This window comes from Portunus trituberculatus, chromosome 46 (genome assembly GCF_017591435.1).
Source record: "Portunus trituberculatus isolate SZX2019 chromosome 46, ASM1759143v1, whole genome shotgun sequence".
Classification (NCBI taxonomy): domain Eukaryota; kingdom Metazoa; phylum Arthropoda; class Malacostraca; order Decapoda; family Portunidae; genus Portunus; species Portunus trituberculatus.
In genome coordinates, this window is record NC_059300.1 from 26,337,735 (window position 1) to 26,351,399 (window position 13,665).

General features: G+C 45.6%; 1 long non-coding RNA gene across 1 annotated transcript in view; it reads left to right on the plus strand.

The window, feature by feature from the left end:
* Positions 1-11,888, plus strand: part of LOC123520038 — an 87,227-nt gene extending 75,339 nt beyond the window's left edge. The window contains exon 3 of the long non-coding RNA XR_006679152.1: positions 11,706-11,888. This is a non-coding gene — a long non-coding RNA (uncharacterized LOC123520038). The remainder of the gene's footprint in view (positions 1-11,705) is intronic.
* Positions 11,889-13,665: the final 1,777 nt, after the last annotated feature.

The window sequence follows — 13,665 nt, forward strand, 5'->3', positions numbered from 1 at the left end:
CGATAGACAAAGTTGGAAGAGTTTGGCCAGGCAAGGTGCAAGCACAGAAGCACAGTTTTTGAGAACAATAGGAGGGACCCCATCAGGTCCATAAGCCTTCCGAGGGTTTAGGCCAGCAAGGACATGGAAAACATCATTACGAAGAATTTTGATTGTAGACATGAAATAGTCAGAGGGAGGAGGAGAGGGAGGGACAAGCTCAGAATCGTCCAAGGTGGAGTTGTGAGCAAAGGTTTGAGAAAAGAGTTCAGCTTTAGAGACAGAAGAGATGGCAGTGGTGCCATCAAGATGAAATAAAGGAGGGAAAGATGAAGAAGTGAAGTTATTTGAGATGTTTTTGGCTAGATGCCAGAAGTCACGAGGAGAGTTTGAGTTTGAAAGATTTTGACATTTCCTATTTATGAAAGAGTGTTTGGCAAGTTGAAGAACAGACTTGGCATGATTCCGGGCAGAGATATAAAGTGCATGAGATTGAGGAGATGGAAGGCTCAAGTACCTTTTGTGGGCAACCTCTATCATGTATAGCACGAGAACAGGCTGAGTTAAACCAAGGTTTAGAAGGTTTAGGTTGAGAAAAGAATGAGGAATGTACGCCTCCATGCCAGATACTAACACCTCTGTTATGCGTTTAGCACAAAGAGATGGGTCTCTGACACGGAAGCAATAATCATTCCACGGAAAATCAGCATAATACCTCCTCAGGTCTCCCTCAACTGGCAGAGGCAAAACGCCAGAGGCACCTTCGCTTTGGGGATCCTGCGGAGGGATTGGAAAAATAGGACAAGATACAGAAATGAGATTGTGATCGGAGGAGCCCAACGGAGATGAAAGGGTGACAGCATAAGCAGAAGGGTTAGAGGTGAGGAAGAGATCAAGAATGTTGGGCGTGTCTCCAAGACGGTCAGGAATACGAGTAGGGTGTTGCACCAGTTGCTCTAGGTCATGGAGGATAGCAAAGTTGAAGGCTAGTTCACCAGGGTGGTCAGTGAAGGGAGAGGAAAGCCAAAGCTGGTGGTGAACATTGAAATCTCCAAGAATGGAAATCTCAGCGAAAGGGTAGAGGGACAGAATGTGCTCCACTTTAGAAGTTAAGTAGTCGAAGAATTTACTATAGTCAGAAGAGTTAGGGGAGAGATAAACAGCATAGATGAATTTAGTTTGAGAGTGACTGTTAAGTCGTAGCCAGATGGTGGAAAATTCGGAAGACTCAAGAGCGTGGGCACGAGAGCAAGTTAAGTCGTTGCATACATAGACGCAACATCCAGCTTTGGAATAAAAATGAGAATAGAGAAAGTAGGAGGGAACAGAGAAGGGGCTACTGTCAGTTGCCTCAGACAGCTGTGTTTCGGTGAGGAAAAGAAGATGAGGTTTAGTAGAGAGAGGTGGTGTTCCACAGATTGAAAATTAGATCTAAGACCGCGAATGTTGCAGAAGTTAATGTAGAAAAAGTTGAGGGAGGTGTCAAGGCATTTGTGGTCTTCAACAGGAGAGGTGTCCGACCTGGAGACATTTTTGGTCCCCTCCCAGAGGACTGAGGCGTTGTTTATTTTGGGTCCCATTTTTCTTTTAAATTTTGATTTGGAGTGAAAGGTGTATGTGTGGTAAGTGCATGTAGTTTTTTGTGAAGAAGGAGAGCTGTCTTTAGAGGGTAGGCTGTGACTACCCCCTTGAGTTGTGAGACACAAAGGGAAACATTCAACGAGATCACAACTAGCTTTAATGGAAGATTCACAGCACCTCCTGAACTAGTGCTATTAGATCTCACTGGGAGTAAGTTATTGTTTCGGTAGGTGTCTACTACCTCCTCCTACAATTGATTCCTTCATCAATATCATTAATATAGACAATGAAAAGAACTGGTCCTAATACAGAGCCTTGAGGAACACCACTTTTTACATTGTGCCACTCTGATTCTTTTCCATTTATAACAACACGTTGCTTTCTGTCAGAGAGCCAGTCTTCCAGCCATTTCAGGGTATTTCCAGCTATGCCGTGAGCTTTTACTTTGCTGATTAGCCTCTTGTGAGGGACAGTGTCGAAAGCTTTCTGGAAATCAAGATAAATAACATCCACTGCTTTTGTCTCGTCATACGAGTTAAAAACTTCATAAAAGAAGTCTAGTAAGTTTGTTATGCAGGATCTCTTATTTCGGAAACCGTGTTGAGAATCTTTCATGATCTTATTTTCTTCTAGAAATTTGACAATCTTATCTCTGATTATCGTTTCCATCAGCTTGCACACTATTGAAGTAAGGCTGATTGGTCTGTAATTAACTGGGAGGGATTTATTTCCTTTCTTGAAAATGGGCGTGACATTTGCTAGCTTCCACTCCTGGGGGACTTTCCCTGCTTGTAAAGTTTTATTGAATATAATCGTGAGTGGTTTCACGAGCTCATTTTTTGCTTCTTTGAGAAGCCTGGGTGATATCTTATCTGGTCCAGGCGTTTTGTTTACGTTCATGCTGTTCATGACTGTGAGGATTTCATTTTCTGTAACTATGAAGTCAGGCAATGTTCTGCCTTGTGCCTGAGGCTCTGGCATGGGCAAGCTGTTCTGGACATCTTCAGTCGTGAAGACTGTTGAAAAGAATCTATTTAGGATGTATACCATTTCAACTTCGTTATCTATTTGGTTTCCGCTTTCTGTTATCAGTGGATCAATTGTTGAGGCTAACACTCTTTTGAATTTTACATAACTGTGAAATTCCTTTGGGTTGGTTTTACAGGAGTTTGCGATCTGAGCTTCTACAGATTTTTTGCTGCTTTTTATCAACTTTTTTGCTTGTCTACGCAATCTGTCATGCTCTAATTTATTATTATGTTGTGTTAATTTGTATTTGTTGTATGCTTCTTTCTTTGCTAGAAGACAGCTTCTAATTTCATTATTCCACCATTTCGGTTTGGTTTTTAGTAATTTCCTTCTGTTTCTTAGTGGTATACACATCTTAGCTGTATCATTTATCTTTTCAGCAAACACCTCCCATGTCTTATCTACATCTGGTGTTTCCAGCAGTATATTCCAGTCAATGGATGCAAGCTGCATACGGAATCTTGTGTAGTTTGCACGCCGATAGTCTGGCACTTTTTCTTTACTTTCGTTCACTTTTCCTTTGTCAAAATTTATGGTGAATTTTAAGGTGCGATGATCACTGGAACTGAATTCTGGTCCAATTTCCACTCGGCCCAGAGCTCTGCTCATCACGCCACGCGCGGCACTCGGGCAGGGCAGTTTGCTCAGAGCCTCGCTCACCGCGCCAGCCAGAGGGCTCGGGCAGAATGGAGCCTCGCTGGATGCGTGCAGTGCGAGGTCTGGCTCCTGTACGCCTCAGCTCAGGTGCACGCCCTCGCTACTGGAGAGGATTCGTAGCGTGAGGTGGGCGAGTCCGGCCTGCAGGGCAGCCAACAGATCTGTCAGCGTGCCTTGCGTGTTCTTCCTCACGCCGCGGGTCGTCCAGGCCTGCAGAAGGGCGTCTCGGAGGCCAGCCTCGCCAGATCCTTAAGGTCAAGCCTCTGGTGCCCAGTGACATTATGCTACTCCCCTGATGCCGCCTTCCGCCACCCGTCAGACGGGAACGTGGACATAGCCACATGGCTCCCCCTCGCCAGGCACCAGCGGCGCCCAATGCTGAGCAGGACGCGGCGCACCTCGAGCCGGGGTGAGGCCGCAACAACTACGCAGCGCGAAAAAGACATCCGTTCAGTTCTGGGCATAGTTCCCATCTGAAAGGACAGGAGGAGGATGCTGTTCTGCCGCCCACAACATCCTGAAGGGACACCCCCTGGGAGGGGTTTTTATACTCCGGATCTCGGCTTCTACTAGTCTCGTGACTAATGTCCCGGGGTAGTCACGTGACCTAGCCCTGGAATGGTCACGTGACCACAGCCTCGTGACGGTTATGTGATCCTACCTGGTCCAGCCCCGTAGAGGCAATGCAGACACACAGACATACAAACAACATGGAGCACAAGGAAAGGAAGCAGAGGAAGAGCAAATTGAAGGAGAAAAACCTGAAGAAAGGAGGGAAAGAAGGAAGAACATAGAGAGAGAGAGAGAGAGAGAGAGAGAGAGAGAGAGAGAGAGAGAGAGAGAGAGAGAACGAGCTTGGGGTGGGACAGATTTCAAACTCAACTCATTGTTCTCCACCTAATCCCTTAATACACCACCTTTCATTTCTGGGGCCGAACCAGGTGACACGATCAAGGCCATAGACTGTTAGAATTCTTCATGTTAATACAACATGAATTCACAGTACCTGACACTCTCTCTCTCTCTCTCTCTCTCTCTCTCTCTCTCTCTCTCTCTCTCTCTCTCTCTCTCTCACACACACACACACACACACAGTGAGAATGAACAAAGATGTTCAGTAAGTTTGGGGACCAACTGATTTAGATCTCAATTGGTTTGGGCACCAACGGACTTGAGTCTCAACTGACTTAATGATCACCTGTCTAGAGTCTGAATTGATGACCTGAGTACCAATCGCTTAGGAATCAATTGACATGCACCCCTTTGTAGAGACATGGATTCGGAGCATGAAGCTCTCCTCTTTTACTCCAAAGTGCGTTGGCTTTCCAAGGACAATGTTGTGATTCGAGTGTTTGAACTTCGGGGGGAGCTTAAATTGTTCCTGGAAATGCAAGGGAAAGATGATCAGTTGAACCACCTCAATATGGTTTTGTGGGAGCCACTTCTTGCATATTTAGCAGATATATTTGAGCAGCTAAATAGGTTGAATCTGAAGCTACAGAATGAGGGAAGAAATGTGTTTCACCTGATGTCTTCGTGGATTTCTTGTCAAGCTCCAGAATTGGCAACGGAAAGTCGGTGCCGGGAATGTTGCCATGTTTGAAAACCTTTCAACTGTTTTTGACGAAAACGAAGAAGATATTCTGCTTGACCTATTAACTAAAACTAAAATCACTCAGTATCTGAGATCCTTGGAAAGTGAATTTAGTATGTACTATGTACCTACTTCCCAGAATTCGAAGAGGAGAAGGAAAGTTGGTAAGGAATCCATTCTCTGGCATTCTTGATATTACTATCTCCCAGTGAAGTTCAGGACGAGTTCCTTTATCTTAAACATGATTCTGCTGCCAAAGAAGAAAAATCTCTGAATGTATTCTGGTGTTCAATACATCAGTCGTATCCAAAAGTCAGTGAGATTGTACTTCGACTACTCTTGCCTTTTTCAACTACCTATTTATGAGTCTGGATTCTCCACCCTTCTACAAATCAAGAATATGACCCGGAACCGATTGCATATGGACCCCGACATGAGAAGTGCATTGTCAATGACACAACCTCAAAATCTTCAACTGACTGAAAAGAAACAATGTCACCCTTCCCACTGATGTGTGATGCAGAGGCTAATAACTGAACTTTTCTCAACCATTTTCAAATTTGATAGTGTCTGCTAGTCTTTTGTAGTCTAGCGATGGGATAATAACATGTTTCAAGTGTTTCAAATGATGTAAGGTAAGCATTTCAAAGAAATCTATCAAACATAAAATAATTGTGACTGTAAGTGTAAACTGTAATGAAGCAAGGATGTTCTCTTCATCAACATTTCATCATATTTTATTACCTATTTTTAGGGTGAGCTTTGGGAGAAAAATGAAGGGGAGCCACAAGGATGTTGAAAATGTTTGAGAACCACTGCCCTAAAGTTTCTAGTTCAGTTCATTCATGTGGGGTGTTATGTCGAATATCACAGTAACATCACAGTGCCCTTTACAGCAGAGAGATAGAAGGCCATTATGCTGGTTGACACAGACAAAAATAAACACAAACTGGGTAGCCTTCAGCGTACATCACTAGTGCAAGGAGCTGACGGAGTGAGGCTAGCAATCGAGGGAGAGACACGGCAGCTATCACTCGAGTGGGAGAACAACTTTGTCAGGACATCGCTCATCATCCTGAAAGGCCTGTCGGAATTCGATGGAATACGCGGGATGGACGTCCTCAGGCCTGTGAGGCTGTGACCAAACACCTAAGGTTCTCTACCTCACTGACAACATCGACATTCCTCCTAACTACTGGCGCCAGATACTTTTGTCTCATGACAATCCCCACAACATTAGTGTGTTCTCTCCCACATCCAAACTTGCCCCAGCCTTATAGCTGCACCAAGTGTCGAGCAGTGAGTCAGCAATTGTTGTCGTGGCCAACTATTCCTTGGAACGAATATATCTCCAAAAAGGATGGGAAATTGGCACTATTGACCCAGGAAAACTCACAGAACCGCCAGAAAACATCTTGGGCATTGTTACCAGAGGTTCCTAACAACCTAACGCCATCACAAACATGTGACTTGAGGAACCTGCTTATGGATTATGGAGATATATTTGCCCAGAGGGATGGCAACAGAGCACTGCATATATATGAAGGGGCCACTCATCAAACAGAATGGAGGGAAGAGGAACGTAACCAAGTAGAATCCATGGCACGGTACAGCATTATTCGGCCATCAACAAGTCGTTGGTCATCTCCAGCAATGCTGGCCAAGAAGAAAGATGGCTCTCTGAGGTTTTGTGTGGATTATCGTCGCCTCAACACTACCACTGTGAAAGATGCCCAACCCCTTCCATGTATTGACAACACACTGGAAGCTCATCATGGTTCCGGTTGGTTCTCGACATTAGACTTGCAGAATGGGTACTGGCAAATTTCCATTTGGGAAAAGGACAAGAAGAAAACGTTCTTCTGCAAAGGTGATGGTTAATGCTGGAAATTTGAAGTTCTACTGTTTGGCATATGTAACGGCCCTGCATTGTTCTCCCATCTGATGGATGCTGTTCTGGCTGGCCTAAAATGGAAAACCTGCCTCGCTTAACTGGATGAAGTCATTGCTAATGCCCCAACCTGGACAATGTATTTACAATGCCTTCGGGGGGTGCTTGAACGCATACGAAGGGCGGGGCTTAAACTCAAGCCTTCCTCATAGGAGGAGGTAGTAGATACCTACCGAAACGATAATTTACACCCAGAGAGGTCTAATAGGGATTGCTGTGAACCTTCCATTAAAGCTAGTTGTGATCTCGCTGAACGTTTCCCTTTGTGTCTCATAACTCGAGGGCGCAGTCACAGCTTGGCCTCTAAAGACAACTCTTCTACTTCTCATAAAACTACATGCACTTACTACACACACCCTTCACTTAAAATTCTAAATTTAAATAATGGCGACTCCAAATCCAGCTCCAGAGTCTCATTCTGGTGAGGGGACCAGAAATGTCCCCAGGTCGGACTGCCCTCTCGTTAGCGACCCAAAATGTCTTGACATCTTTCTCAACTTTTTCTACATTAACTTCTACAACATTCACGGTCTTAATCTAATTTTCAATCTGTACAACACCACCTCTCCTCTACTAAACCTCATCTTCTTTTCCTCACCGAAACACAGCTGTCTGAGGCAACTGACAGTTCTCATTTTCGTTCTAAAGCTGGATGTTGCATCTATGTGTACAACGACTTAACTTGCTCTCGTACCCACGCTCTTGAGTCTTCCGAGTTTTCCACCATCTGGCTTCGACTCAACAGTCACTCTCAAAATAAATTCATCTGTGCTGTCTGTCTCTCCCCTAACTCCTCTGATTACAGTAAATTCTTTGACTATTTAGCTTCCAAAGTGGAGCACATTCTGTCCCTCTACCCTTTCGCGAAGATCTCCATCCTTGGAGATTTCAATGTTCACCACCAGCTTTGGCTTTCCTCTCCCTTCACTGACCATCCTGGTGAACTAGCCTTCAACATTGCTATCCTCCATGATCTAGAGCAACTGGTGCAACACCCTATTCGTATTCCTGACCATCTTGGAGACAAGCCCAACATTCTTGATCTCTTTCTTACCTCTAATCCTTCAGCTTATACTGTTACCATATCTTTTCCCTTGGGGTTCTCCAATCACAATCTCATTTCTGTATCTTGTCCTATTTCTCCAATCCCTTCCCAGGATCCCCCTAAGCAGAGGTGTCTCTGGCGTTTTGCCTCTGCCAGTTGGAGGGACCTGAGAAGGTATTAACCTGATTTTCCCTGAAATGATTACTGTTTCCCTGTCAGAGACCCATCTCTATGTGCTGAACGCATAACAAAAGTGATAGTTTCTGGCATGGAGGCGTACATTCCTCATTCTTTTTTCTCAACATAAACCTTCTAAACCTTGGTTTAACACAACTTATTCTCGTGCTATACATGATAGAGAGGTTATCCACAAAAGGTACTTAGGCCTTCCATCTCCTGAATCTCATACACTTTATATTTCTGCCCAGAATCATGCCAAGTCTGTTTTTTCAACTTGCTAAACACTCTTCATAAATAGAAAATGGAAAATGTCAAAATATTTCAAACTCTTAACTCCCCTCGTGACTTCTGGCATCTAGCCAAAAACATCTTCAATAACTTTACTTCTTCATCTTTCCCTCCTTTATTTCATCCTAATGGCACCACTGCTATCTCATCTGTTTCTAAAGCTGAACTCTTCTCTCAAACCTTTGCTAACAATTCCACCTTGGATTATTCTGGGCTTGCCTCCCCACCCTCTCCTCCTCCCTCTGACTATTTCATGTCTTCAATCAAAATTCTTCGTAATGATATTTTCCATGCCCTTTCTAACCTAAACCCTAGGAATGCTTATGGACATAACGGGGCCTCCTATTGTTCTCAAAAATTATGTGCTTCGTGCTTGCCTGGCCAAACTCTTTCAATTATGCCTATCGATTTCTACCTTTCCTTCTTGCTGGAAGTTTGCCTACACTCAGCCTATTCCTAAACAGGATGACCATTCTAATCCCTCAAACTACCGTCCTATAGCTTTAATCTCTTGTTTGTCTAAAGTTTTTCATCTATCCTCAATAGAAAGATTCTTAAACACCTATCAGTTCACAATCTTTTATCTGATCGCCAGTATGGCTTCCCTCAAAGTTGCTGTACTGGTGATCTTCTGGCGTTCCTTACCGAGTCTTGGTCATCCTCTTTTAGAGATTTCGGTGAAACTTTTGCTGTCGTGTTCGTTAGACATATCAAAAGCTTTTGATAAAGTCTGGCACAAAGCTTTGATTTCAAAACTGCCCTCCTACGGTTTCTATTCTTCTCTCTGCAACTTTATCTCAAGCAACCGTACTTCACTCCCACCTTCACACACCATAGACCTGACGTAGTTGCCATGCAACCTCAAGTTACGAATCAACAAGATGACCACACCATGGTAAAGCAACCTTTCCCTACATGACCCTGACAAGAACGAAGGGTGAAGGCTCTTCAAAGATTGGGTAATTGGCTGACAAAAGCAGAGATGAACAACCGAGATGACCTCACTAGCAACTCTCAGCAACCCAGACAAAGGACAGCAGATGGTGCTGCACATCCCCACCCCAACTCTCTTTGTTGCCTGACACCGAAGATGGAGGACACACAGATGGCTTACCATAATCAATCCAACATCAAGTTTATGTGGGCATCGTTGGGAGGGACCATTTTCTTCTCAACATCGCCACAAGTTCTGCTACGTGCGAGACGCTGTGGTCTGGGGTAAGCGACCGTACCTCTACGCCTTGACAACAGACTTCCACCCAAATTGTCTACTTGGCAAACAGGTCACTTCCCTGACTGTGGGCTGTGACTGGGTCTTCGTGCCATTGGAGTGGCATTGGATGACGCAGTGTGGCCAAAGACGGCCTAATTCAGCAGGAGGAGGCAGTGTGAAGCCAAGGACAGCACCACAGCAGGAACCCAAACTCAGCCAGCACATGCACAGCACATCATCCTCGGAGGCTAAGGGGATATATAAGGAGCAAGAGCGGCCAGCTTGAGGCAGAAATGAACTGACTATTCCTCTCCTTTCTTCTCTCTCTTTGCCATGACGATGACCCAGACCCCAGGCTATCTTTCTCCTCTCTCTGGCATGATACTAACCCAGTCCCCAGGCTCTTTTCTTTTCCTCTGGCGTGATGCTGCATAGCCCCAGTTTCTTTCTTGCCTCCCTGTATTTCATGAGTCGCCAGCCAAGCCCGTCTGCCCACCATTGCCTCTCATGCCTTGCCTGTGGTCACTGTGTCAGGTGCCTGCCCCATCTCTTCTCTCATGCCACTACCAATAGCAGCAAAGGAGCCTCACAGAGATGCAGGGTTCAGCCGTGCACCGCACCATGCCACACAGCAACCTGTCTCATCCTCTTCCCACCAAATCCAGGACGAGCACTCCCACTACTACTCCATCACCCTGAAATGGACCCTAGTACTGACCGGAAAAGACAAGCCACCCACACCAGGCTGATCGCTTCCCACCATCATCAGAGCAGGCCAGCCTTCCATCTCTGACAACCATTGTCCGGCCCCCACGACCCTGACCTAGAGCCCAGCGCTACTAACGTCAGACAAGCCGCTCATACCTAGCCAATTGCTTTCCACTATCCTCTTGAATGTCTGCTGCCTGTTTAGTTTAGACTGATTTATAAATAACAAATAAAAGGTAGAAAGGATTACACTGTTTCTTGGTTCTCATATGAAGAACCACTTAACCTCTTACCAGTAGGTATTTTGTTTCTCGTAGAAATAACGTTCATCATTCTACAATCTTTTTCTTTTTTTTAATTACCATGCCTAGGATTGTTTTCATGCTTAATATAAGACTTTAAAAATATGAAAAACATGACCCAAGTAATGATATCCAATAAAATTTTGTCTAACTTCGTATTTTACAATTAAGAATTTTCAATGGTATCAAAATAGAAAACAAAAATCTTTATACGATGAGGAATCTGTATTTCAATTTCTTTTTCATTAAAAAGCAGTTTTTTTGTATTCAGGAAATGTAACATAATTATGTGTGGCTGTTCCTTTCTTCTCGACATTATGTGTTTGTGGTGCCGTTGGTTTGAAATACAGACAGTTCCTTGGATTTAACTTTGTAAACGATAAATTTAGTAATATTATTATATTTTGGCTATTATTTAGAGTATTTGTTGCATCTAAAAATGTAGTTCATTCCAGTCTAAGCACCTTTATCTTCTGGCGATTTTTAAAGTGAATTACATACATAAATATTAGACCACAGAGGCACCTCAGCCGTGCCTTCCATCAAGGTCAGTCCACCAATGTTTGCCTACACTTCCCTGTGTTTACTTATTCAGAGATAGAAGCTAAGCCAGAACCAACCACCAAAATAGATAAACAGCCCATTACTGAATTGTATACCTGCTTTTAGACCAATGGGCAACAACCTTGATCCGGACCAAGAGCCCTTCCCACCAAACATCCCCTGTCGAGTGTTGTGATGGCCAGGGCAGAGAGCCGGGAGTGTAGTGCAGTATGTTGAGAGTGGAAGCGTGGGCATTGAAGCAGGAAATGTTCCATGGCCTCAGGGTAGTCCTACACCAAGGGCAGAAGGGGTCATGAGACAGATGTAGGCGGTACAAGTGAGCACTGAGCGTGGTGCGGCCCAGGCAGAGGCGGGCGATGGCTGATGTGCCTTGCGCTCCTTCCCATGACTGACTGACTCTTTGAATCTTGTAACGGCGTTCATCCTCCCCCGCTGATGAACACCCCCATCCCTCACCCCCTTACTACCTGTGACCCACGTGCCATCTGTTAGAAGCTAAGCTCCCTAATCAATTCCTCCAGCCCGCTCATTGAACCCATATATCCTTATAGAATCCTTGACCACCACTGTGTACGTATGGCGCACTTACTATTCATATCTTCTGTTAATTGTAGGTGCGTGGAACTGGTGCTTCCCCCCACACCTACAAACAACTTTCTAGGCTCACAGCAGGACAGCGTGAACGAAGCATCGCTTGTGGTTGGTTTTGAGCACAACCCAGCCGAGCAAGTGTGAACTCCTGCTAACCTACCTATGTTATATATATGCCTGATTGTGTCGAAATAAACCAGTTTCTGAGTAGCCATCAGTCGTTTCTGTTCGCCTCTCCACTACTCAGCTTGTGTTAGTGGTGGCAGGCTACATTGGTGACCCCAGAGTGACCCTCTTTACCTCGCAACACTCTCAACCTTTGGCATGCAGTCTGACAGCATTACGTTGCTCTCTGATCCTGCAGTAGCGGCAGCACAGGTCAAGCTTCCAACCTTTTCAGTGATCAATGCCCCTACGTGGTTCCAGTGGGTTGAGGTGCAATTCCGCCTGAAGAGGATAACCAGTTCAACAACCCATGCTGACCACATCATTGCGTCTCTCCCTGAGTGCTATTGAATACAGTGACCTCAAGACTATTCTCCTGCAACGCTACACTCCATCAGCAACAACGTGAGTAACACAGCTCCTGCAACTGTCCAAACAGTCTCTAGGTAACCAGAGACCTTCCGAGGCCCTCCTCGAGATGAAAGCGATGACAAGACTTCCCCCAGCAGCCGACGAATCAGAAAGAAAGCTTGACTTGCTGCATGCCCTCTGGCTCCTCTGGCTCCCAGAATCCATTTGTGCAGTATTACCCGACGCAGAAGGGATGGACAAAGACGCCTTACAGCAGATGGCAGACTGCTTAAGTGATGCCCAGGATGCAGCGGACACATCATCGCTGCACCCTATACCTCATCAACAGCACCCCCACCGGAGAAGGATGACATTGCAGCGACAAACCACACTCCAGCATGTGCCCACCAGTCTCTAGTATGACAGCAGCCCAAGCCTCAGCCACAACCACGACTGCAGCAGACCAGTGGAAGGTTTCCCGATGGCCTATACTACTTTCACGTGCAAGGGCAGCCCTGCCCTCTGAGTTTCTTCAACCATAAGCAACTGAAGGCCGAAAGGATATACTCAACCTTCGAACGTGAACTCCTCGCTGTACACCAAGCCATCCGTCACTTCCGCCATTTTCTTAAGGGTATCACTTTTACAATTCAGATGGACCACATGATTCTGGTACACACCTTCAAAAAACAAGCTGATACATGGTCCCCCCGCCAGCGCCGTCATCTCTCCGCCATCGCTGAATTTAAGTGCTTCTTTCAACACCTACCCTGTAGCTGATGCCCTCTTTAGAATCTCCATTGATGCAATACAGTTAGGGCTAGACTACAACCAACTCGCTAAGGAGCAGAAAGAGGACCCGAGACAGCAGCTTGCAGAACCTCCATCACCTCGCTCACATGCAAGAACGTCTCCATGGACAAGGAAGGGACCAAGATCCTCTGCGACGTCAGCACCGGCCGCCTGCACCCATGGATACCAGCCTCCCTCCACCGTCATGTGTTTCAACTTCATCCACGGCTTGGCACATCCTTCTCGACATGCAACAGCGCGCCTCCTGAAGCAGAAGTTTGTGTGGCACAGCATCTCAAAGGACACGAAGAACTTGGTTCGAGCTTGCGTCACCTGTCAAACCTCCAAGATTCAGAAGCACACAGACAGGTCCAAGGTCTTTTCACCAACTGCAGAGACGCTTCGGCCACATCCACGTTGACATAGTGGGTCCCCTTCCTCCGTCAGAACATCACTGCCTTTTCACCATCGTAGACCATTCAACAAGATGGCCTGAAGTGGTACTGATGACCAATGACACTTCTGACTCCTGCTCTGTGGCTCTGCTCTGCAGGTGGATCTCAAGATTTGGCATTCCCCTCTACATCACGTCTGACCAAGGCACCTCTTTCACTTCACAGCTGTGGATGTCCTTGGGAGAGCTGCTGGGTACTTCCATCCACCACACCACAGCTT